Source organism: Passer domesticus, chromosome 12, assembly GCF_036417665.1.
Source record: "Passer domesticus isolate bPasDom1 chromosome 12, bPasDom1.hap1, whole genome shotgun sequence".
Lineage (NCBI taxonomy): Eukaryota > Metazoa > Chordata > Aves > Passeriformes > Passeridae > Passer > Passer domesticus.
Window position 1 is genome coordinate 16,874,582 of NC_087485.1, and position 22,280 is coordinate 16,896,861.

Below are 22,280 nucleotides of genomic sequence, written 5' to 3' on the forward strand. Positions count from 1 at the left end.
AGTTTTAAAAATTACCTACAGTTAAATTTTCAAGCTTCAAAAATCTATTGAAACAACCAGACTGATAAGAATTAAAATAATACCAGACATACAGCTCACTTCTGATAAGAGCTTTTCCAATTATACCCACTATGGTGCTGCTACAAATATTTTCTATTGCAGCATGACTGTCTCTCCCCTTGTACAAAGCAAATACTTGGATTTTGCTGAATTTGTCTTACATCAGTACTAAAACCAACAAAAAGCTACTGCACAGGTCATTATTTTTTTTGCAATTTATTTTCTCCATTCACTCAGATAATCACTAAATGAATAACTAACAGGAATTTAAATAAAATACTAAATTTGGGCCACTGTAGAAAATATGAGAAGAGACAGTCTCTAAGACACACAAGTTGGACATAAGATGAGGCAGAAAAAAAGTGTCATGAAAGTCACTTTCACACTTGATTATGCATTTTATAATATTCTCTATGCATCTAGAAAGTTTTCCAATCAAGATTCAATTCTGTCCCTCCCAGCCATGCCCTTGCACCAGCCCCCAAGATAAACAGAGGCTTAGGAAGGACTGACATTATATTAGAGGACATACTAGATCATCACATGACTATTTGTCTGCAAATCAATTGCAATAAACTCAATAAATGTAATTACAGGAAATCCTGCAATATCTATCTCCTCACAGTGCAGTATTATTTTGCAATCAAAAAAGTTCTGATAAAATCAGGTTTGTGCAAGCATAATCTGCACTGACAAAATAGTACCAATGGTACAAGCATAAAATCCTTGGGAGCAATGAATGCTGACCTGAAGAATTTAATGTTGGCAAAAGAAGGTGGTGTAGAGGAGAGTTTTATGACTATCAAGTGAGCAGGTAACAGATAACAATCTGATTACTTCAGTTTCACACTTACAGAGGACTGGAAAGCAGAAAGATAATGATTTTGTTTCAACACATCCCAATTTAAGTACAAATCAATGAAAACAGAAAAAAATAAATTTTTAAAATGCACATAATCACCTCACTTTATTAAGTGAAATGTTCCATTGGTTAGAAGTTTGATGGGATTATCTACCAAGATTGATATTATTACAACAGATTATTCTTTCCAGTGAGACTGCAGACAAAAAAGTGAGCCTGTAGAAGCACAGTATTACATTTAATCAAATTTCTTAGAAATAATAGTTCTATTATATTAGCATTTGAGCAGCTTTCAATGAACCAACGGGCAGCTGTGTCTTCATCTTTTATTTCTAACCAGCTAATAAACCTACAGGTTGCCAAAGCCATGCCCAGATGTTGGTGTGCCTTCTCATTCCTCATCATCTGACTGCAGCCATGTGCACTCCACTTAATGACTGCTGCACAAAATGTCTACAGGAAACAAAAGCACATTTTTAAAAATTAAGCTTCTTTAGTTGGTCTATCAAGTTGCCACCATGGTATTTTGTTTATTGAGTGAGCATTTTGGTTTAGAGCCTCTTGTGGAATAAATCCCAGTGGGTGGATTAGAAATGAAAGCAGAAGGGCCTGTTGGGGTTTCTGAGGGCAGGATGGGGATGGGGGAAGGCATTGCCCCCAAAGTCCAGAACAAACAATATGGGAAATCAGCACAAGCAGTTTAAATCTGAAAAGTGTCATTAGGCAAAGAAAAGGTTAAGATTAAGAGTACTTGTTTGGGGTATTGTAGAGACAAACAGAGAAGTGAAATTAAAATGATGCCAGAAACAGAACATGGGAAATAATAAACTAATATACCAAGAAAATAAAATAAAGAAATAAAAGGTCTTAAGAATTTAAGAAGAGTTTAGCAACTCAAACAAAAAAATATTTATTCTGGGAAGAGTTAAGCAGAGCCTTAATTATGTGACTTTGAAGATAGGGGCTTATTTTTTTGTTTGTTGAATTTATTTGTTGAGTTTGAGGGTTTTTTTGTTGTTGGGAGGGGTTTTTAATGGCTTTTTTTTGTGGCTTCCCCTCCCTCCCCATTCCCTCCCAACCCCAAAAGGTTCTGTTAAGCTCTGTACTGAAAAGAACAGAAAATAAACATCCCAAATTCACTTTCTGCATGCCACTCACAACTGAGCAGCTCTGCTATACCCCCTAAAGTCATCCCTTTTCCAGGCTGAAAAATCCTGTTTGATTCAATGCCCCATATACAGAACACGTCCCATATTTGATTATCCCTGGTGTGCTTCATGGGAAAACTTAAATTCTTTGGACAAACAGACATAAAATCCCTGGAGTAACACTCTTATCTGTCCACTGAATGTACCTGAAGTGAGACCTGAGATGTTTTAAACCAAATGCGGTGGGTGTGGAGAGCAGTGGACTCACAACAACCTGGACAGAACAAATGGAATTGTGCCCAGAGTGAGTCCCTCCAGGTTTTCCAGAGCACAAAGCAGGCTCTCCAGCCCACCCAGAATGCCAAGGCACTGCTATCAAACTGTGCAGGAGATAAATCCTCCCAGCTAAGCACAGAAATAAATGACATATCAGAACTGTTAAGCTCCACAGCTGTGAGAGTGGTGCTTTAAAAATGAAGCACATAAACCATACTGGAGAGGGGTTTGATAATGATCCCACAGTCACAGTCCAAAAGGCTGCCTGCTCAACAGAACCTTCTGGGGACTTGCACAATGCTTTTCCCAGCTTCAGGGTCCCAGTTAGGCTCAGGATTACAGCTGCTCAGGCCAGGACCTGTGGAGAAAGCAGAGCAGCTTAAGAATCTCTATGTTAAAGCTGAAGGCTGCCAATATTAAAGTAAAACATAACGTGAAATTTTAATTTTGGATTTAAGCATCTGAACCCTGCTTGTGTCTGGTGAAAAGCCACCCGTGCTGGTTTGTAATCATCACTGCTCTGCTGGGCTGACCTGAGCATTCAAATCATGGGAATCTACTTGGAAGGATGATTGATTTCAGTCTTTTAAGTAGACCCCTCATCCACATAGCAATTGAAAGAAAAAAAAATAAAAGCTTGATGGTGAGCTGCCTATTCAGCTCCCCATGCTTATTTTTTTTCCTGAAAGGTCAGATAATTGAAAATTGCAATTTAGCTGTCTTGGAAAAAACCCAGAAGAAAGCAGGAGCTGTGATACAGACTTACTAATAGCAGAGTCAAGACACGTAGTTACTCTGTGCTTACCTCATCTGCATTGTTTTCATTTACTTAATTTCAATTAGATTGCAAATTATACAGGGATTAAGGTGTTTCTGCTGTGTGACCTATTCAATTTTGCAGTCAATTGATTTCTACTTATTTAGTAAGTGTTTGGACATTAGCTGCAGTGGCAGTTGGATTTGCACTTGAAGTCAACTCTCCAGCATGGCAAGATGCTCACAAGTTTTGTTCCTCAAGAACATGGTGGAGGAAATAATAAAATGCAGGAAAGGACCTGGATGAAGATCACCTTTAACAAGATTTAAGTCACCAATGAAACAATTTGGCAAAACCAAACACTATATGTATAGTAGGACATGTTAACAAAGCACTTTGCAAAACTCAGTGTTATCCTTCCACTCCATCAGGATCTTAAGATAAAGATTTAGTTTCAGCATCTTCCATAATGATCAGTTTCAGCATCTTTCTTCAAAAATACTGATGGGAAAACACTAACAAGGCAGAGATTCAAAGATAAGAGAGAAAAGTGTTAACTGCTCAAGCAAAGGGGAGGAGAGAGGGGAAAGGCTGGCCAGAGTTCAAGCCAGAGAAGAAAATTCCAGGGGAAAGGGAGATGGGAGGACATGACAACAGTCTTCAAATAGAGTATTCTGCTGCAGACAAGAACAGTGATTACTGATGTCTCTGGTCAGTGCAGCAGCCAGAGGATTAAGCTGCAGCAAGGAAGAGCTGGGTTAGACATCAAGAATAATGTTCAAGTTACTGAAGGAGTTCACTGAAGCAGTTTAGTTTCTGTCAGTAGATCTGTAGCAGTTGGACATGCAACTGTCAGAAATGACAGAGAGTTCATCTGGATTTTCACAAGGGGCAGAAATAATGAATGGCCATCTGAGGTTTGTTCTGATCACATGAGAAGCTACACAATATTAATCTCCTCTGCTCTACATTCCTGAAAACTGAGGGCAGCTTCTCTCTTAGGCAAGGAGATTTTAAGAAAGGGGCCTAGAATGATTCTAACATTTTTAAATCAAGGTGTAGTGAAAAGAGGCTCCCTGCTGGCAAGCCAGGGACCTTGATTTGTTATTGGCAGAGATGTCACAAGTGAGTGGGACAACTCTGGGATGGTACAGACAGGAAGCACTCCCCTCCTCTTTGCATCTTACCATGCTGAAAGGCCACGTTTCCGCTGGCTTTTCATTTCATCATTGAAATGAAAATTGAAATGATCATTGAAATGATAATGGCATTAGCATAATTAATAAAGAAGTTAAGAGGGATCCTGGTGTAGCCATGATATTTTATGAAAAATCCTATGCTAGGATTTTTCCTATCCTGAGGAGCTGAGAGCCTCAGGACAGAAATGCAAACAATAACTGTGTGCTGCTGTGGAATGCCACAGGTGCATCTTCCATTGGTCCATGGTGATTGTTTTCAATTAGTGACCAATCACAGCCACCTGTGCCAAGGCTGTGAGCAGTCACAGGATTTTGTTATGCATGCTATTCTATTCTATTCTATTCTATTCTATTCTATTCTATTCTATTCTATTCTATTCTATTCTGTTCTGTTCTATTCTATTCTATTCTATTCTATTCTATTCTTGTTCTCTGTAGCCTTCTGATCATCTTCTCTCTCTGTTCTTTCAGTATACTTTTAATGTAGTATTTTAGTACATTATATAACATAATAAATCAGCCTTCTGAGCAAAATGGAGTCAAGCCTTGTGTCCTCACATGGGAGGATCACCGCAAGATCCTGGATATTCTGATGAAATGTTCAGAGCCTTCAGTAGGACACCAGTGACTAGTGAAGATGCGTGAAGGGAGAAGGTGCTTCAAGATCTGGTGCCAGGCTTCAGTGCTGTGCAGTAGGAATATGGCCAGAGGAACTGCAGCCCTGCCCTTACTCAGCAGCATTCACACCCAGGTCTCACCCAGAAAACAACACCAGCTTCACTTCAGCTGCTGGCATATTGTTCATAGCTTGTAAGGGACCAAAACCTGGCAGCCCATCCCCTCCTGTGCCCCTGCACTTTTCAGCATGCAGGAAGTTTGGTGGCACCAGCTGCATTCCCTGTGTCCTTCCCCTTCAGTGGCTGCACAGAGGAGCATTTGTCATGGACACACAACCCCCAGCACAGGCAGGACAAGGCAGGACAGGGGAATACTGCTGGCACTGCCTCAGCCATTGGAAATGCAACACAGGTAGAACCTGCCAGATCTTCTCCAAAAATGTATTGCAAATTCATTTTTCTTTCTTTTGCCCAAGTAGAATTTTTTTCTATTTCATGAAGACTTCAATCCTTCCTTTACCCAGGCCAACTGTCCAACTCAGAGCAATTGTGGCATCCTTTGCCAAAAGCCATCAGGAAAACCCTCGCTGTGACTGCGAGAGGCATTTTTTATGTTAAGGTTTGTGCTTGCTGAACATGTCTGATATTAACTCATTTTGCATTGCTCTTGTTTAGCCTTGCTGCTTAGGGGGTTGTTCTAACCTGCTCTGTGGATTGAGGGGACATGTTTGCCACAAAATATTCCAACAAAAAATTGATCCAAATTAGTATTCTGGGCCACAGCTTTAGTTGTATTTATTTTTTTGCTCACTGAGTTTGCAAAGCATAGAAATAGCAATCCCCCACTGTTTCCATCATGTTTACTTTCTTGTTATATATGTTTGCTCTGTTTTAGGGTTTTTCCTTCTGATTCTTATTTTATTTTTAAGAGTCAGGGCACAGTTTCTTAAAAGAAAAGCAATCAAACAGGGGCACAGATACTGCTCTGCAGATTAACAGGTAGTGAGGGGTATGTTTGTGTAAAGGACATGTTTTTATGTGCCTCATCCTAAAAACACTGCTGTCAATACAAATACATTCAGCTTATCCATGGAAATCAGTACTTGACAGGAAAGGGATCTGAAAGGGAGCAGATGATTCCACTGTTCTTGTTAAGTGCCTTAAATGTGATCTAAAGGAATTATGAGCAATTTACTCATGAAATACCAGAATGTAGCAATAGTGCTGCTAAGTGAGTATTTATGAAGGAAAACAAAGCAGAATGATTTAACAGGAAGGACTTTGAGTAGAGCATGGAGAGGAAAAGCATAATTAAATCAAGAAGCTCCCATATAACAAGTAGCAAAGAAAGAAAATAAAGCAGTGAAGAAATGAAAGTAAAAACATTCAAGAAATATATTCAATTATTCAAGTTGATACCCTTTTCTCCCCCAAGCCTTGTTCCATGATGAATATCCCCACAATCCTTCCAGCTAGGAAATCACTCTTTGGATGCAGACCAGGAGGTGCAATGAGTCAAACAGAAACAGTCAGGAAGGAGAAAAAAAATACTGAAAAATAGAGTGGCTTTGCATAATGCATATCCACAGTCAGCAATGTGGTCATTGATTTCTGACCCAGAAGGTAAATATAAATAAATAAAAATCTAAAATAGTTTCTCTTACTCAAAGACAAGTTAAATATCAATAGAACAAATACATTATTATTACTGCTCTGACTCTGAGTACTAGCCATGATACAGTAACTTCAGAGAGTTTTCCCCATTCGAAATAGAACTTGAAAATAGCAATGAACCACAAAACCCTGGATCTCCTGGGCCTCTGCCCAAAAGCAGCAACAGTCATTAGTGCCCAGTGATCCAGGTTCTTTGGGTGGCAGGTGAGCAACATTTCCCAGGTGTGGGGGGCAAGAGGTGGATGTTCCTCTGGCTCTGGTCCAGGGGTTTCCCAGATGCCTTGTGCCCCACCTGGGTCACCAAAAACTGATGCCTTGAGAGGCTGCCCTAGAACAGAGGCTGGACAGAGTTACAGAATAAAGTAAGGATTTACTAAAAGGCCTCAACAGATCCACCTTGGGCAGCAGTTCTGCTCCATTTGCATATTGCAGTTAATTGACCAATTCCAGCTTTAGCCCATGCAGTTCCATCCTGCTTGTTTTTCTCTCTTTAGCCCACATTGTTCCTGCTCTTGGGCCTGAGATGTGGATCATTTGTCCTTGGCTCCCAGCTAGAGAAGGAATTGTTTTGTCTCCCTGCTCTGTGTAGAGAGCTCACCATCCCATAATATGAAGCTCAGACCCACGCACTAAAGCAGCACAGAATCTGAAAAATATAAAAGCTAAAACCTGAGGCATCACCCAGGCACTCCTACATCCATGTTGCCTCTCCACACAAGACATCCCATAGCAGCTGTGCAGGAGAAGAGGCACAGGGGTCCTGTGCTGAGACAAAACACTCTTTTAGGTGTTACCCTGGAGAAAGCCTTACTCTCTGAGCAGGAAGGAAGTGCTTCATCCTCCTAAAGCCTCTCAGAGTCACTCAGATGCAAGCACCTTAAAACATTTGCTTGACCACAGCCAGGAAATTCTGCACAGGAGAATTTCAATCTCTGCCCTTAGAGACTGCCTGTGCTTCAATGCCTTCAGCTGAGCCCTGGCTTTGTGACCTGAGCACTCCCTGTGCTTGTAGGAAGCCTGGCTGCCTCTCCAGTGCAGCTGGGGTTTACCTAGCATGAGAACTCAGGCTCAAGCCACCTCCAAGCCTGTAAGCCTAACCTTGGGCAGAACCACTGAATCATTTAGGTGGGAGCAGGCCTCTGACATCACTAAGTCCAACAACCAGCCCAGCCCCACTGCCACGTGTGGCAGCAGCTCTCTGGCCACAGAGAGAAACACAATTTTCCCAGGCATTATCCTGGGAAAAGTCTGTGAGACCAGAGAAAAGAATGAGAAACAATTCTTATCTTCACTTGCTGTACCTGGTATTGTGAACATCTGGAATGTGTTATGGAGATTTGTTTACTAAAGGTTGGTTTCTTAATTAGCCAGTGGTGATGGTGGTTGGATTGGAGGACCAGTTGGGTCCACGTGTGTTGTAAGTCTATAAAAGAGCAATGGGTTTCTTAATAAAGATTATTATTTATCAACCTTCTGTGAATCATGGAGTCTCAGCTAATTATTACCCAGCCAGGGCCCCCCGTGCTCTAATAGCCATGCTCACCACTGAACCTCGACCTCAGGCATCCATATGCTTTGTGAACACTGCCAGGGATGGGGACTCTACCACTTCCTTGGGCAGCCCATTCCAATGTTTCAAATCCTTTCCATCAAAAAAATTTTCCCTAATATCCAATCTAAACTTCTCCTGGCCCAGCCTGGGGCCGTTCCCTCTGCTCCTGTGCCTGTTCCTGGGAGCACAGCCCGACCCCCGGCTGTCCCCTCCTGCCAGGGAGTTGTGCAGAGCCAGAAGGGCCCCCCGAGCCTCCATTTCTCCAGGCTGAGCCCCTTTCCAGCTGCCTCAGCCCCTCCTGGGGCTCCAGCCCCTTCCCAGCTCTGTTCCCTGCCCTGGACACGCTCCAGCCCCTCCAGGTCTCTCTGGCCAAGAGGGGGCCAGAACTGGACCCAACACTGAGAAGCACAGAATATTCTGTGTTGGAAGGGACCCTCAAGGATCTTGGAACAGTGAAACACTCTAAACACTGGTCAGAATAGATTTGCAAGCCAACAGAAATTGGAGCAGCAGTGTAGAAGTGATTCACACAGCACGCAGATGAGGCACAGCACCTACACACAGGTCACCCCTTGGAAATCAGGGCCGTGGACAGGGAGAGCAAACCCAGCCTTCATCTCAGGAGCTGGGATACCAGCAATGTGTGAGTGAGAGATGGGCTTCAGCTGGGGTGCCAGGGTCGGCTGTCACTTGTCTCTGCCCCAGCACGGGAAAAGGCGGTTCTGGGCAGGCCGCGCTCTCGAAGAAGGAGTCTGGACTCTTGCTTTTGGTCTTCAGTTGAGTTTATTGTTCCTTATCTACAAAGTTTTTCTGTCTGTCCAGCCGAGGTCTGATCAGCAGGACAGCCAAGGGCACTCTCCCCCACCCACGGGGCGGTTGTCTCTTTTATAGTGAAAACTACGTATAAGATATTTACCTTCAATTTCCAATACTTTTCACCCTTGTTGGCAAGTGTACCTTCACCATGAACCAATCCACACATGCCAACATCATCCTGAACATGGATGCCAAGGAGAAGAAAGAAGAAGGACGGGGCACGCCCAAAACCCTCCATCTTAGAACCCCTGACCCCCATGCACAGAATTCCAAACCCCCTGTACAACACACAAAACCCCCTGTACAGTGCTCTAAATTTTTTCTTTCACCCTGTGATTCCTACTACTGTGCTACTTAAACTTTTGTGGCCTGTAATTCTTCATATAAGGTTGGCAATTTGCTCTATGAATTAGGATTGAATTTCCAGGTGTCTTTGGCTTCCTGCCAGGGTCTCCGAGCCCCTGCCAGGGCTTTGAGACATCCAGGGCATCCAGAGAGATGTCCCGGGTTCCGACACTGGGGCAGCTCTGCACAAACCTGTGGGTTGTGGTGGCCGTGCCACCTCCCTCAGAGCCCTCAGGCCATGCCATCCCTGCAGGCTCAGCCTGGCACTGCCCTGGGGCATTCCTGCTCCTCCTGCTCTCTGCAGGCCCGCTTTCCGTCATGCACAGAGCTAGCAGGCTCTCACCCTTCACTTTAAATCATTTTACTGGTTAAACTCCAGTTTTCTGCACCTTAACAAAATCAGCTTGCCAGGAGGGCAGGGGGATCCCCTGCCAGGTGGCCACACAACTGGAAGGATCAGAGCTGGATGAAAGCAAACAGCTAAACTGCCCCTGGAGAATTCCAAGTGCTTCAAAAGGCAGGAATCAGGAATTCACTGTGAGCCATTCAGTCCTGAGCCATGCCCGGGACTGTCCCACACCGCAGTCAGTGTGGGTGTTTGGCTTCAAAGGACACATTAATTTTGCACAACATGAATCCTTTGAATTTCACACCATTTCCCAGCAGTTATCAGCTTGGTTCATGCTCCGTGCAAGTGCTTTTAACACTATCCTACTTTTCATGATGTGTGATTTTGTTTGCCACATGATTTCCTATAATCCAAGTAAAAATTACAATAAAACATGACACCTTTTCACATTCTACTTTAATTTCATAATTTGTATTATTAAAACTGCACAAACATAACTCATTTTGCATAGCACCAAGACTATGGGTACCCTCCTACTAAAAAAAACACCCCAAAAGCTTCCCAAAATCAGAGAAATGTTTCAAAGTAGAAGGGAAACTAAGCAAACTTAAAAAACCACATCAGCTTTATGCAAAACTTAAGTTAGATGCTCAGCTCTGACAATATATATCTAACATAAAACATCTAATGCATAAAAAAATCAACACATTTATTTTGACCATATGATCATGTAATAAATATTAATATTCAATTTCCTTTCACTTACTGAAATGCCAGAAACCCACAAAATAGCAATTTTGTATGAAGTGCAAGAAGATAACATTCCCACATTGAGGGAAAAACAGAAATTATATTGAGTGAGGCTTCTTTAAACAAAAAGATAAATTTAAAATGTTGTAACTTCTGATTTATTTGTTAGCTTTATACTGAAAGGATTAATGATTTTTCCAAAAACTTAAGATGTGTAAGTATAATATCAGGTTAATATATCAAATAAGTAATCTTAAAATTAATATATATTCCCATCCTGTGAGTAAGAAAGAGAATTTTCTTTCCACGCAGTAGATCCATCCTTTTTACTTGGGAAATCCCTTATTAAAAGGAAAGTTTCCCAGCTCTGGATTCTGCCTGTCAGGTTTGGTTTTTAAAGCCCAGCTACCAGGAACTCCAAATGATAGGTTTATGTGAAGGCACAGCAGCTTCACTTGGATCATTGTTTTTCACAACTCTCATCCTCACACACTTTCCTGTTGAAAGGAAGCAGCAAGAAGCTGCTAATATTATTTTCCAAATAATTAATAATATAATATAATATAATATAATATAATATAATATAATATAATATAATATAATTAATATAATATAATATAATGTAATGTAATATGACATAACATGACATAGCTTATATTATATTTGTTATTGTTATGTAACATACTATTATATTTATTATTACAGTATATTTATATAATTTTATACAATTAATGATATACATAATATGATATACATAATATAACATATAGTTTTTGAATATCATATCATATCATATCATATCATATCATATCATATCATATCGTATCATATCAATCATATCGATAATATTATTTTCCAAATACATTCCAGAGACCTGTGTGAGTACCAACTGCTGAGCCTTAGGGCCTCTCTCCTCCCCAGCAGCATGTGCTGTTCCTCAGAACCATTATTTGGGTTGTTGCCCCTAAGCCAGGTGTGGATTTTTCAGCCACATAAATACATTGTGTTCTTCAGGAGACGCTGCAGAACACTCAGGCTTCAGCTCTGCAGCCACCTAAATGATCTAGCACTTAGCAGTTTTATTTTTCTTGTTTAACAGAAATGATCCCTGGCTAGTGTAGCATGAATAACCTTCCTCAGGATAGTTTAAAGCCACACTGTAATAAAGCATGCATCCTACTGCAATGATTACAATGTCATCTACTCCATTTCTGCATGAACAGCCTAAATTGTAAGTTATTACAGCATTGCTGGCAATGTGCTGGGTATTTTTTTAAACCAACACTCACATGCTCAGGGGGCAGGCACAGGAAAAGGCTGCAGAGTAGAGGTCAGTTAGGACAAACCCAGGTGGCAACTGCAGTTTTAGCATTTCAACATCTGCACTTTGTGTACAGAGTCCTGCTCCAAAGGCCTTGGAGACACCAATTAACTGCTTTTGTGGTTTTGTTGTTTTAGTTTTTATATTTTTTAAATATTCTAATCCAAGGCCAGGCGTTGGAAATTGATGGTCCTTGTGGGTTCTCTCCAGCTCAGGATATTCTATGATTCTGTGATTTCCATTCTGAATTTAAACTTAACCTGTAATATTGTGCATTCAATTCAAAAAGTGGTGTTGAATGAAAAATCATAGAATCACAGAATAATGGAAAGGTTTGGTATGGAAAGGGACATTAAAAATCATCTCATTCCACCCCCTGCCACAGCAGGGACACCTTACAGTGTCCCAGGCTGCTCCCAGCCCCAGTGTCCAGCCTGGCCTTGGCCACTGCCAGGGATCCAGGGGCAGCCACAGCTACTCTGGGCACCCTGTGCCAGGGCCTGCCCACCCTCACAGGGAGGAACCCAGTGCTTCAATCAAAACACTATTCTACATTCTAAAATTCTTTTTAGAAATGCTATAAAATACTGGAATAATGCTCTTCTGGAAGCCATTCTTCCAAAAAGTCTTGATCAGCACCCACTGCAATGGTTTCCATGGCTGTTTCCAAAAGCCAAAGGTTTTTTTGCAAACAGAATTCTGTGAGAGGGCCCTGAGCTCTCAGCACAGTCCACACACGTGCACAGAGGTTCCCCTCCTGGTGCTGCATTCTGCCTGCATCCCTGACGTGTCAGTCCTAGTCACTAAATGCCCCAGAATTACATGGTTCCCTGCTGAGCAACCTTTTCAAAGTTCAATGCCTAACAACAGTAGATTTTTTTTCATTTTATATCCACAGTGTTCTGTGATGTGCAAACATCCCTGGAACTAAGGGGACACACTTGATGAATACAATATTTTACAGAAGGTACTGATGAAAATCAACCTCCAAACCATCATGTAACAACAACTAAAACTGCTCAGAATTAGAGAATATTAGCCTACAGAGAATGATGCTCACTGTTGGTTTAAAACCAGTATCTCCCTAGCCCTGTTCTCTTTGGATATTCAATGCCCACTTTTAGACCAGCCTGCACATCTCTCTTTGCAGGCAGGGTGTTATCACCATGTACACATAACTCCTAATTTAGGCTCAGAGATATTTAGATACCAACATCTGGATAGAAGAGAAGTAGTATTAGACAATTCCTTTGATCTGGCACACATATTAAATGTTTCTAAACTGCATGTTTGTTATGAAAGGCAGCATTTTATGCAGATCAAAGTATGTTTATGTGATTTAATATTTGTTGACTTCCCATTCTGCAATGTAACTGCTAGGACAGTGTCTCTGATAAGGCCATTCCAATGCTCACAGCTCCATGTTTTAAAACCAGGGAATTTCTTCTGATGGGGATACTTTGGGGAATGATCACATCATTGTTTTTTCTATACTAGTATTTTCACAATTGGCAGGTGAGCCATGTATTCCCTCAAAGCCCCCGCTGCCTGTTGGGCACAATCTAAGCACTAAAATTGCATTTCTAAGATAACTGAGATGCAGCACTCACACACAGAACATCCATTATTCCACGCTGTTCTAGACCAATTGTTTTCCGAAGGGCTCCAAGGTGAAAGGACCACAATGATATAATGGCCTTCAATTTATAGTGCTTTAAACATTCAGCAATCTCTCTGTTGCTGCATTTTTCACCAGTGGTAAGCAACATTAATAAAAAATATTAAATTCTAGATCAGTGTTACTTCTTGGAAAGACCAAAAGCCTTTCAGATATCCCAGCAGGTAAAATCCAGCTGTTGCTCTATTAAAATTTGGGTTTGAGGGTCAGTCACATTATCATAAAAGAGGTGAAATAGCCCTGAATTGACCAAGAGACATTTATAAAATGATCTTTAGCTGTGGCATAGCTGTGTCTACCACAGGTGGGAATGGGACCCATGTGGAAATCACCCTTCACTTTGCAGTGGTTTTCCCTTAAGTTTTCAGTAGTTCCATGGAAATTACCTGGTAAGAGGCCATGTGATTAACACTCATACATTATCAATAAGGCTTGAGAAAAAACACCCAGAGCATGCTGAGGTGACAATACAGAAACTGTGAGACAGAAATCCTTTTGGAAAGCTCTTTGTACAAGGAAACATTTCAGTTCTTTTCTCAAGTTAAATCAAAAAGTTTGTCTGAATAAGGACAAACATTTCAGCCCTTTTTTCAAGTTAAATCACAAAGTTTGTCTGAATAACCACCAGATATTTAGAAGGAAATGTTAAACCCAGAAGGCAACTATGAATACAATTGTCTAAATAGGAATGTCAAGTCTAGTTAGTCCAGAGTTTGTGGGAAAGCTTATTTTTGGTTTCCCTTTACTATGGAAAGTGAAACATTAGCTGAGAAGAAGGAGTGTGAAATGAAACAAAGCAGTGATACAGTGCTGTGTGATTTAATTGCAGACAGCCTCCAGCTCAATCCCAGAAGCACTTACCCAAAATGCTCATTCCTCAAGAAGGCAGAGTGGGATGCTCCCTAAAGCACTTCACAAGTGTGCCCTGCACTCAGCCAGGATACCCTCATAAGGGTGAGAAATCATGGAATTTTCACAAACTGGCAGGTGTGTGCTGAGGAATGATGGAATCAGCCTCAGCCTTACTGCAAGTGGCTCCTGCAGCAGGGACCTCACCACAGACATCAGCAGGTGCTGGTGCTGAGTGGACACAGAAGGTATTCCAGGGAAATAGAGAAAACACCACTCCAGGATCCTTCTTCTGTGTCAAATCCATCCTGACCAAATCATGGGTCTTAGCAGAAACAATGTAAATACTAATTTTTTAACCTTTGGGGGAAAATCATTTACGTAGAGTTTCTAATCATAGACTCATAGAACTGTTTTGGAAGGGGACCTTGAAGATCATCTAGTTCAACACCCCCTGCTGTGGGCAGGGACACCTTCAACTGGATGCAACATTTAACAAACAGAAAATTAATCAGACACGTGCCAAAGAGCTGGTACCTGTATATTGTTTCAAATGAGAGGCTTTAACTTGACCAGCTCTTAAACATTCACTAATCTTTAGACTGAAATCTTCAGAACTGGCAAAAAACAAATTGTGAAGAAATCATTGTGTAACTGAGGGAGCACAGGAGCCAGCTCAGGCTAGGAGAGGAGTAAACAGAGATTTTGGAGTTGTTAAGCACAGAAAGCACCTGAACTGTGCTGCCAGAACTGCTGGTAACTCTCCAGAAGGCTGTGCTTGATGTGCCTGCCCAGGCAGGAGCCCTGCAGCCTCAGCCTTCCCAAACACTGGAGCAGAAAGTGAGGCAGGGAATGCAGAGTCCAGAGGTGTGGCTTGGCAGGCAGAGCTGGCTGCAGGTGTGCCCAAGGCAGGAGCAAACACCCAAAGCACAGATTAGGAAGATTAGGAAGATAAAGTGCAGGTGTTGCCCATCTCGTTGGGCCTCAGAGGCACCCCTGATGGGGGAAAACCTCCTTTTAACAGCTCTGTGCCAGGATTGAGAGATGCACTGGACTTTATCAGTCTTCAGGCTGCTGTTTGTTGTTATCTCATCAGAAGCCTGGCACACCATCTGCAGCAGACCCAGCGTGCAAGAAAGTACAGCAAAAATGGTCACAAGATGTACAGTTTCAAGGTCTTTCACAGCTGTTTTATCCAATTAACTCTCAAAATGTACTTTATTTCTACCTTTCTACCAATAACCAATCCCCTGTCTGTCCATGTAACCTCTGCACTGCTGCTTCCCATGGCCAGTCACCCTGTGCCACCAACACTGCAGAAAATGGAGCAGATGAAGAAGAAGAAGAAGCTCAAGACAAAACCCAAGATACTCCATCTTGCCCCCTATCTACTTCCATACTAAATTCCCCAACCTCTAAATTTCTCACCCTGTGACAAATGACACTGTTCTGTATTTATTTCAGAGTCTGGTAGACTCCAGTCTATCCCAAAGTCTTGGAAGCCCTCTCCATGGGTGAAGGTCATGCTTCTCTGGGGGTCAGGACCCCTCAGAGCAGGCAGAGAAATATTCCCTGTGCCCTGGGTTCCTACAATGAAGCATCACTTTGATCAAAACCCAGACAGTTCTGTGAGAACAGACTAGATCCCTAGCAGGATTCACTGCATGTCCTGAGTGCAGGCAGGAGAGGAAAGGACAGGGAATGGAGAGCTGGAGCAGCACTGATGGACAAGAAAAGACACAGCCTCCAAAGCAGGATTGCTGAACATTTTCTTTAGAGAATTCAAATCCAAATAGAAATTTGCAAGGCAATAAAAAGGCATAGGAGTGAGGATGTGTATGAAGGAACAACACAAGCAAATTTCATGCAATTCTACCTACAACCAACAAAGAATATGGAAGTCAAAAGGAATGCAAATATTGTACAGATTCACCTCCCATCCAACAAGTAAAAGGAGAGAGTTATAATTAGCAGCCAACCCAACTTCAATTGCTTGACAGACTCCGAAAAAAAATTATTAAATAATCAATTAATAATCACCTACAGGATAATAAAGTGATGGAAATAGGCAACACAGATTTGTCAGGAGCAACCAATTAAATTTCCTTCCTTTACAGGTAGCTGGTATAACTGATAAGGCAGAAGCAGCAGATGTAATACAGCCCCACTTCTCTAAAGCTTTAAATACTGCTAGGCATGGAATCTCCATTGGCAAGCTAGGGAAATATTACCTGGATGAAAAAGACCCTTGAGCTAAATCTTTAATTAATTTAAAAGATATGTTCAAGGAGCAATTACCAATATTCTTATTTTGAACTGAAAGAGGCATTACGATGGAAATTCACAGGAGTCCACTCAAGCAATATCTAAATTATCCTCCAGTGAAGAGGGCCAGGGAAAAACTGCTGGGGAAAGAAGGCAAGAGGACATGGAAGCAAGGATAGCAAGGATCTTTGTGATACAAAATGATCTTTACAAGCTGGAAACAAAGCCAATAAAGACCTCTAGGATGAAATTTGGTAAAGGCAGATTCAAGTCATTTTGTGTGGGAGTAAGTCATGAAATGCACCAAGAACACCTAACAAGAAAAGGGTCAGATGTCAAAATTGAAGAAAAAAATAGATGAGGCGGAATTTGAACAGCAGTGAAACATCCCAAGCCCCAGCTCATTCTCGAGGCACAAGCAGGACTGGGAAACATGGACAAGTATTCCTGACAAGTGTGAGTATGAGCCAGGTTCTGAGATCCCAAAATAGATGATGTTAAATTTCAGGCTCTACAAGAGGGAAGCAATAAAGACAATAGATTTTAGAACATGACAGATAAAGAGGAGCTGAAGGAACTTGATGTGTTTGATTTACAAAAGGAAACATTAAAGCGAGATTCATGAGAGACTTACAATGCAAAAATCTGCCAAATGACAGTCATCCTAAGCAGGGCAGGAAAAAACAAATGACAGGCATTATAATTTGGTTCAAAGATTTACTTTAGATATTAGGAAAAGTTTTCTGACTAAAAGAGGTACTAAGTCTTCAGAGATTTCTAGAAAGGCTGCAGAAACCCTTTTGATTTGTTGTTGCTATGAACACATTAGACAAACAGCTATCTTAGTCCATGATTTCTTACAGACATCCTAGCCTTAATTTTCTATAGTTAATGGATTCTTTTGCTACAACCAGAGCAACTCTAGACCAACAAAATTCTAAGCAAACTGAAGAAATTATCTCTAAATCCTTAAGGAAAAATTAATCTTTGCAATTTTAATGAAAGTCACTAAAAGACATAGAGTAAAACAGATATTTAATTCCAAATGTGATTGAAACTCATTAGAGGTGGCAAGCACTAATACACTGCATATTTTCATTGATTTTTCTTTTTTTAGAGAAAACTGATTTCCCAATAATAATTTGTTACTACAGATCAGGTTATGTAATGACAAAGACAGCTGAGCTTATGTTGTTCACTAGGATTCACCCCTTATATTCAAAGTCTGATTGTAACTGTAATGAAAAAAATGTCAGGACTTAGTACTTCTGACAAAGTACTTCTAAAACTTCCTTCAGATGGAAAAAATGAGCCCCTTTGACATCCAGGACAAGATTTACAGGACTGTAAATCATCACATATGGTGACAGCATCCCTGCTGTGGAGGGAGCAGAGAGGGACAGAGACATGCACAGGAGAAAAACACTTATTTCCAGTCACTTCATGGAATGGCTGCAATTCAGCCACTGAATCCAACCTTAGTGCCAGATTCAGGAGCAGAAATATTCACCTTACCAGTGCAATTGATAATTTATACCTGTTTTGATCAGCAGAGAAAGATGCCCAGTGATTGCTTTGCACAAATAAATGATTTACCACCCAATCCAAATCCTGTCCTTTCCTAAACACCAGCAGCTGGGTCAAGCCCAGTGTCAGGAGGAGTTTCAGCCCTGTGGGGAGGATGCTCAGAACATCTCCTGCTGAACCCATCCCTGACCCTACCACAGGCCCACTGGATGATTTATTCCTGGTTGCCAAGAAATCACACTGCTCCTCTCCTTACAGTGTCTGGAGTTTTATTTGTTAGGCCTCAACACAGGTGTTTAATTAATGCCTTTTCTTTATTAAGATAATCTAAATTTGTTTATGAAGATAATTTATGCTTCTTAGATATATGAATAAACCACCAAATGGTTGATATGAATGAACTTCAAGTAGTATGAGAGGTGGAATATTAGCAAGAGGATAGAAATAACCTCAAGCTCTGTAGAACAGAGAATTGACTGCTCAGTTTAAACTGGACCTTTTCCCCTCTCTATTCTGCAGTCTATCAACAGGAATTTCTTGGTTTTAGGAACACACAAGCAATGAAACTTGGATTTTTCAGGCAAAAATTGCTCCAGTGTTGTTATTAGCTGATCAAATGATGACCATTTTTGGGCTGCTGTGGTATCCCACTGACAAAGCTGAATGCTTTCATTCAAAACCAGAAACAAAACAAAATTTATTTTCTGGCCCACAGACCAGCAGACAAGTAAGAAATAAGTACCATAATGGACATAGGATGTCACAGTCCTACTTATTGATAATTATCTTTTACATATCTGAGTAAGCTCATGCTCCTGAAGGTGTAGGGATACCCTGGAGGAATAGCAGCAAGAATTAACACTCTAGTGCACATGCTAATTAGGATTTAATTAGGGAATTTAAAAAATGCAGAGTGCATGTTTTCAGTAAGTGCAAATTATCAACTTATTGCTTATAGGTTTGGGGGTTTTTATTGCAAATATTATAATTGTCACTTTACATAAAATTCAAGAAATTTGAATTCTATTTCAGTTTTCAGGAAGAAATAATTTTTCCTCTGGCACATTTTCACCCATTATAATTCTTGTAACATTCTATCCCAATTTATAATTTTTTCTACATTACTAATTCAGCGTGAAAGATATTAAATTGCTTTTCTTTATGCTATTACAATGTACACAGGATGTTCCCTACAAATTGCACTATAACATTTTCCTTCAGCTTTTGCTGTTCCTTTGAATAACAGTTATAACCTGTGGGTCAATAAAACTATTTCCTCAAAAAAGGAAAAGGGTGCAGGCCATTCTTAGTTTATTTTTTCCAGGAAAAAAGCAAAATGCAAATGCCAAGCTCTGTTTTAACACAGCAGTGCTTTCCCCTCCTGCTCCCACCTTTCTCTTCCAAGCAGATGCTCCACTTCCTTCAGAGGCTGGTGGGATCCATCAGTAGTCTGGGAATTTTGACCCTGATCTAAAACCACACAGTGCTGACAGGAATTCTTCCAATCCTTTCCCTGCATTTGGCCATTCTCTGTGTCTGCTCACTGGAAAGTCCACACAGGAGACAAATAAAAATGCAATAAAGGCAAATTTTAAAGATCTCTCTAGCTGGGCTCTGAGAGAAACTTTTGGCTAGGGACTTCCTAATGAAAGGGAATTAACAAGATGATTAAAGTGTTAAGAAAACTCAATTTGCATCAGAATTTTAATTCTTTCAAAACAGACCCTTTAAACAAAAGGTAATCTTGTCAAATATCTTTCCTCCTTAATTATTAATGCTAATTGCTGCTCTTCATTGTTTTCTTTTCAAAACCAAAACTTTTCCAGTGTGCTTCCTTTGCTGTTTCTGGATGTATTTTTCTGCCCCAGTGCTCAGTGAACCTGGGTGTGTGATTTGTGTCATGGGAAGGCCAGCACAGGAACACCCCCTGAGACTTCCCACTTTAATTCCTGGACATCTTCAGAACCTACTAATTAAACTCCAGCACAATTAACATCCTTGCAAGTGTCTCCATCCTCTCATTCACTGTGGATGTGGCTGAATGGGGAGAAAGCAGATAATGGCTGACTTTATCAGAATCTCTGGGATGGAACACCAGTGAGGGCACTGATGGCACAGCCTGTGAGAACCGCCAGAAAACCACGGCAGGATTGCTCAGGACACAGAAAACTCCTGTGGATCACTAATCCAGAGCTCCTCTGAGTCAGCAGTCACCACCAGCACTGAGGAGCAGTGTCACTTTAGGGATTGGAATGGCCACATTTATTTTCTTTGTTTCCATAGGCTGCATTTTGATTAATTTGCTGAACCAAGATTTGAAAAAATAAAAATTAAATGAAAACCAAGAAAAAAACCCAACCAACCAACCACAGACCAAACAAGTGGAAGATACTTCCATAAGACAGCCCTGACACTGCATTTAGTTGTCTGAGTGATTTTTTTTGTGCTGATATTTAGGCAGGTAATTTGGGTTCTGCATCACTGAATTCATCAGGTTATTACTGGTGGGGTGGGGAGAGAGCACCTGAAGAAGCACTCAGCACAACTGGGTCAGCCAGAAAGGAAACAACACCTAAAACTAACTGGGAGATGCTGACGACACGTCTTTGTGGTAAAAAGAATTCATCTAACTTCAGACACAAATAATTTTCTTTACAAAAAAATTGAAAAAAAAAACCCAACAAACCAAAAAAATCCCAAACCAACCAACCAACCAAACAAACAAAAAAAAAAAACCAAAAAAAAACCCCAAACCCCACCAAAACACACCTAAATCCTCAATCCTTCCCTTGTCATAAAAATGGTTGATCTACTCTACAGTGATCTGAATATACACTCCACTTCTTTCAGTGCTTGTACTGAAGCTTATTAGGAGCAAACAAAACATTTCAGAAGACAAATCAGAAAGGAAGATTTCCAACCTTTAGGAGTCACCAGGTCCGAGAATAACATTTATTGTTTCTGAAGATCATGCCCCATGTAAAAGGTAAGTGAAGTATAGTCCTAGACATTGTGATTGTGTCTCAATGAAGTTACACTTAAAAATAATAATAGAAGCTTCAGGAACTGTCTGGCAGGATGGATGTGCTGTGAGAGGATAGCCCAGAAAAAATTGGGACTTCAGACTTTGTTTAGTTTTCCCTTTGCTTTCATTCAGCATTCAGGTTCACCCTCACTCAGACAAGATTATAACATAATAATAGGCAAGAGCTAATAAATTTGTGCTCTCAGTACATCACTCAGCTGTCTCTGATATCACAATATTTAAAGGATCTATCACAGCATGAAACATTTCAGATAAGTCTTTGTAACAATTTAACAATTGCAAATTAAATAATTTAAAAACAGTTTTATAACCTACTTCCTTCCAAACAATTTTCCTTGCCAATAGCTGGACTGAATTTCAAGACAGCATATAGGAATATGATAAAAACAGCACAAAAAGACAAAGCTTTTATTAAAACATTGTTTCAGAAAAGACTTTAAATGAGATTAAATTTAGCAGATGTTTGTAGCTAATTAGTAGGTCATGAAGTCTCATGAAATGTTTCAAACCACATGAAATTTAGCAGATGTTTTGTAGATAATTACTAGGTCACTTAAAGAAATATTTACTTTTTGACTACTCACCATGTGTACAGTAAAACAGGTGGTTTTACAAGCACTTCAAAGCAAGAGCAGAGAGAGGCTTTATCTTGTAGAAATTGAATTTATCCTGCTGAAATGCCAAATATTGCCAATTGAAATATTGAAATATAAGATGCAGCTTTTTACAGAAATGCTGTAAAACATTTGAAAACATCAGACCAAGGACTTTCACAGCTGGTCACCCACCCTGCTGTATTTTCAGTGACATCCCCATTGAGCACAGCACTGGATGCATTCATGTTACACTTTCATCTGCAAATAAACCAGTGAAGGGCAACAAGACCAGACAACAAAAATTTCTGAAAACAAAATTGCACAAAATGAAATTTTTTTTCCATTTCTTCCTGGAGCAACTCATCTCTCTCCAGCAACTCCTCCAGGAAGCCTGGCAAGAGCAGGTTTGGGTTATTTTGTAGGCTGGAGGAGAAAGATGGCATCTCTTGTAAGGACCAGAGGCTCTTTCTCTCCACCTCCAAGGAGGAAAAACAGGGATTCAGATGGAGCAGAAATTCAGGCAGAGCCCTGCTGTGGATGAGGATCCATCTTTTGAATTTAACTTCCTTCTAGTGACATCTATCCTGGTCTAA

The 22,280-nt window shown here is 40.7% G+C and overlaps 1 long non-coding RNA gene across 1 annotated transcript; it reads right to left on the reverse strand.

The window, feature by feature from the left end:
• Positions 1-1,234: 1,234 nt before the first annotated feature.
• Positions 1,235-21,753, reverse strand: LOC135279662 (uncharacterized). Its single transcript, XR_010346886.1, has 3 exons — positions 21,676-21,753; positions 19,437-19,588; positions 1,235-2,704 (listed from the first exon to the last, which is right to left on the reverse strand). It is a non-coding gene; the product is annotated as an uncharacterized LOC135279662 (long non-coding RNA).
• Positions 21,754-22,280: the final 527 nt, after the last annotated feature.